Here is a 5,000-nt window from a genome sequence, read left to right as displayed (position 1 = left end):
CACCCCAGACATGTGACGTCAGACTATCGGTATTGACGACTAGACTGATTCCTTATAATCATTTGCCATACACCGGTGGAAGCTGCCGAGACGAGTAACTACATAGCGGGCTCGCCGTGTCACTAATGTACAGAGATACAATAGTTTCGACTGGAACCGGATTAAACGTATACACGGCGCTGATTAGTAATAGATAGAGCCATCAGAATACAGATAATGTATAGACCTGTCCGTATACATGCTGAAAGACTCTGCTCACAATCACACGTCAGCCAGACACTCTTATCACGCACTACTCTCTGCCTGTAACAGGCACACAGACAATATGTAAGCACCAGCATGGAACAACACCCAGTGCATCCTCTCTGCCACATTAGACAATCCACACTATCATAACCAGACCGGGAGGTCCACTCGGAAAACAGAATATCCCACCCTTCCGACAACCACCATTGCTCAGCTAAGCCACCAACACCCACACATGTCCCAGACAGGGGTGCACCCAACATCACAATACTGCCTCCTGTCACACCACACAAACAATGGCAGGAATGAAAGACACAGGTCTGCCACAAGCATGGAATCAGAGCGCCGCCTGTTATGAGCCAAAGGTGCACCCTGACGTGGCAAATCAGATGATGCCGCAGTCATTTACTTACGATAATCACAATCAACAAACCGGGCCCCCCCCCCCCCCCAAGTGCCTTAACCTAACCCGTATTGTACCTTAACCTAACCCGTATTGTACCTTAACCTAACCCGTATTGTACCTTAACCTAACCCGTATTGTACCTTAACCTAACCCGTATTGTACCTTAACCTAACCCGTATTGTACCTTAACCTAACCCGTATTGTACCTTAACCTAACCCGTATTGTACCTTAACCTAACCCATATTGTACCTTAACCTAACCCATATTGTACCTTAACCTAACCCATATTGTACCTTAACCTAACCCATATTGTACCTTAACCTAACCCATATTGTACCTTAACCTAACCCATATTGTACCTTAACCTAACCCATATTGTACCTTAACCTAACCCATATTGTACCTTAACCTAACCCATGTTGCGCCTTAACCTAACCCATGTTGCGCCTTAACCTAACCCATGTTGCGCCTTAACCTAACCCATGTTGCGCCTTAACCTAACCCATGTTGCGCCTTAACCTAACCCATGTTGCGCCTTAACCTAACCCATGTTGCGCCTTAACCTAACCCATGTTGCGCCTTAACCTAACCCATGTTGCGCCTTAACCTAACCCATGTTGCGCCTTAACCTAACCCATGTTGCGCCTTAACCTAACCCATGTTGCGCCTTAACCTAACCCATGTTGCGCCTTAACCTAACCTATGTTGCGCCTTAACCTAACCTATGTTGCGCCTTAACCTAACCTATGTTGCGCCTTAACCTAACCTATGTTGCGCCTTAACCTAACCTATGTTGCGCCTTAACCTAACCTATGTTGCGCCTTAACCTAACCTATGTTGCGCCTTAACCTAACCTATGTTGCGCCGTAACCTAACCTATGTTGCGCCGTAACCTAACCTATGTTGCGCCATAACCTAACCTATGTTGCGCCTTAACCTAACCTATGTTGCGCCTTAACCTAACCTATGTTGCGCCTTAACCTAACCTATGTTGCGCCGTAACCTAACCTATGTTGCGCCTTAACCTAACCTATGTTGCGCCTTAACCTAACCTATGTTGCGCCTTAACCTAACCTATGTTGCGCCTTAACCTAACCTATGTTGCGCCTTAACCTAACCTATGTTGCGCCTTAACCTAACCTATGTTGCGCCTTAACCTAACCTATGTTGCGCCGTAACCTAACCTATGTTGCGCCTTAACCTAACCTATGTTGCGCCTTAACCTAACCTATGTTGCGCCTTAACCTAACCTATGTTGCGCCTTAACCTAACCTATGTTGCGCCTTAACCTAACCTATGTTGCGCCTTAACCTAACCTATGTTGCGCCTTAACCTAACCTATGTTGCGCCTTAACCTAACCTATGTTGCGCCTTAACCCAACACACGTTGGGCCTTAACCCAACACACGTTGGGCCTTAACCCAACACACGTTGGGCCTTAACCCAACACACGTTGGGCCTTAACCCAACACACGTTGGGCCTTAACCCAACACACGTTGGGCCTTAACCCAACACACGTTGGGCCTTAACCCAACACACGTTGGGCCTTAACCCAACACACGTTGGGCCTTAACCCAACACACGTTGGGCCTTAACCCAACACACGTTGGGCCTTAACCCAACACACGTTGGGCCTTAACCCAACACACGTTGGGCCTTAACCCAACACACGTTGGGCCTTAACCCAACACACGTTGGGCCTTAACCCAACACACGTTGGGCCTTAACCCAACACACGTTGGGCCTTAACCCAACACACGTTGGGCCTTAACCCAACACACGTTGGGCCTTAACCCAACACACGTTGGGCCTTAACCCAACACACGTTGGGCCTTAACCTGCTCTGTAATTGTCATACGACGCGTTAAATTAGTGTAGTGTTGCCTAACTGCAACCCCCGCAATATAGTTTGCTACTCGCACTGCCCGGTCCCCAGAGTATCGCTTCATGTTAAACACCTTGCAGCTATACACTGTAATGCGGATGGCGGCAGGACGTACATGCTCAATGCCCTTCGCAGTTGTTCATTGGCATTCGCATGGCGAAGCACAGCCTACGTTGTGGTACGGCTTGTGGCAACTGTCCGCTGATGTTGTACGTCCAAATCACACACTGTACCGCACATTGGTCCTCATGTACTGAATGATACATCGTGGTACATGTGTGACCGTACCACGACTGCGCCAACAACGGCGAACCATACGGTCCAAATATTGTGCACTCAGCTACGTGTCGTCTCCCTATAAGAGCTGGATTGCAGTATGGTATGCCGTGGATGGCGATCAGCATGAGCCGTCTGTTGATGTAGTGGCGCGTGTTGTCAGACGTAGTCGTCTCTTCTCACACACCGTGATAGCATGGTGCACTGCGTTCCACATCTGCGACATGCGACAGAGGCCGGTTGACAGTCGTTCGCGCAATGGACATCGCATACGTACGGGGGCCACCTTCCACGTGTTCGCGAAGCGTGCACATGTTGTTGCGTGTATGTGGGCAGACATAGTGTGTCGTGACACCTGACACAGGCATGCAACAATCGTTGAATTTGCAAATGGCGATGGACGTCTACGTTTGCTGGTGACGTTACGCAAATGAAGAACTGGTAAACCGTTGTGGTGCGGTTGTTCTCGCTAGAGGTGAATCAGTGATGGCGACGATCGGTTGAGCTACCAACCGGTTGTTTCAGCGATACCCACCATGCCCACGAACGTGAATGGCATGTGGGTGTGAAGCGATACGCGGCGGTGGCTGGGTGGGACCGTCCCCGGCCGGTGAGGGGGGGCCTTCCGGCGTGCTGGCCGCGCGGTGCGTGGGCGCACGCGCTACAGCCGGCTGGTGGGGGCGGCCAGTGGCAGGCGCGCCGGCCGACGGAGGCGGCAGGCGGCGCAGCTGCGCGCCGGCGCACCCTGCACGCGGCGCCGTGCGGCCAAAGTAGGTCCTCGCGGGCCCGGTGCGAAGCGCGGTGGACATCTGCAGTGTGCTGGTCCGATTGAGGACTGTGTGCGCTGAGGATGCGCCGCCGCCCGGCGCTCGGCGCCGCGACGCCGTCTGCTGCTCGGTCGCCTCTGCGGTTCTCGCAGGTGGATTGTATCGCAGCTGTGCGGACGTGTTGGCGCGTGCGCTGTGCTGGGAGAGTTCGCTTCGGCACCCAAGTGGGGCTTTTGTCCTTCTGTGGCGCTGGCGTTGGAGCTGCCGGCCACCGTAGGTGGCGCGTGTTGTCTCCCGCCGGCAATGCCACGACAGCACGCTCCCGGGCCTCTGTCGGCAGCGGCAAGCTCAGTTGGGAGCACGGGTGGTCGCACCTAAAGCGTCTACTCGCCAAACTCCGGGCGATTGCGCCTCTCTCGAACCCGACCAAGTACTTAGGACGGCGCTGCGCGCCGCCGGGACCTGAGAGGGTTTCGAGGTGTATTGTGCAGGGGAGCTCAGCCTCCTCCTGTTTGCAGAATAATTGAGCGGACGCTTGCGTGTTCGCGCGGGCCCCCGGGACACACTCCCGGGCGGCCGGCTGCTCAGCTCTAGTTGACGCAGCTCCCTGGTTGATCCTGCCAGTAGTCATATGCTTGTCTCAAAGATTAAGCCATGCATGTCTCAGTACAAGCCGCATTAAGGTGAAACCGCGAATGGCTCATTAAATCAGTTATGGTTCCTTAGATCGTACCCACGTTACTTGGATAACTGTGGTAATTCTAGAGCTAATACATGCAAACAGAGTCCCGACCAGAGATGGAAGGGACGCTTTTATTAGATCAAAACCAATCGGTCGGCTCGTCCGGTCCGTTTGCCTTGGTGACTCTGAATAACTTTGGGCTGATCGCACGGTCCTCGTACCGGCGACGCATCTTTCAAATGTCTGCCTTATCAACTGTCGATGGTAGGTTCTGCGCCTACCATGGTTGTAACGGGTAACGGGGAATCAGGGTTCGATTCCGGAGAGGGAGCCTGAGAAACGGCTACCACATCCAAGGAAGGCAGCAGGCGCGCAAATTACCCACTCCCGGCACGGGGAGGTAGTGACGAAAAATAACGATACGGGACTCATCCGAGGCCCCGTAATCGGAATGAGTACACTTTAAATCCTTTAACGAGTATCTATTGGAGGGCAAGTCTGGTGCCAGCAGCCGCGGTAATTCCAGCTCCAATAGCGTATATTAAAGTTGTTGCGGTTAAAAAGCTCGTAGTTGGATTTGTGTCCCACGCTGTTGGTTCACCGCCCGTCGGTGTTTAACTGGCATGTATCGTGGGACGTCCTGCCGGTGGGGCGAGCTGAAGGCGTGCGACGCGCCTCGTGCGTGCTCGTGCGTCCCGAGGCGGACCCCGTTGCAATCCTACCAGGGTGCTCTTGA

The 5,000-nt window shown here is 53.0% G+C and overlaps 1 non-coding gene across 1 annotated transcript in view; it reads left to right on the top strand.

Moving 5' to 3' along the window:
- Positions 1-4,186: 4,186 nt before the first annotated feature.
- Positions 4,187-5,000, top strand: part of LOC124587259 — a 1,910-nt gene continuing 1,096 nt past the window's right edge. The window contains exon 1 of the ribosomal RNA XR_006975382.1: positions 4,187-5,000. This exon is cut by the window's right edge and continues 1,096 nt beyond it. This is a non-coding gene — a ribosomal RNA (small subunit ribosomal RNA).

This window comes from Schistocerca americana, unplaced genomic scaffold, assembly GCF_021461395.2.
Source record: "Schistocerca americana isolate TAMUIC-IGC-003095 unplaced genomic scaffold, iqSchAmer2.1 HiC_scaffold_596, whole genome shotgun sequence".
Lineage (NCBI taxonomy): Eukaryota > Metazoa > Arthropoda > Insecta > Orthoptera > Acrididae > Schistocerca > Schistocerca americana.
This window is presented reverse-complemented; position numbering and strand designations above follow the sequence as displayed.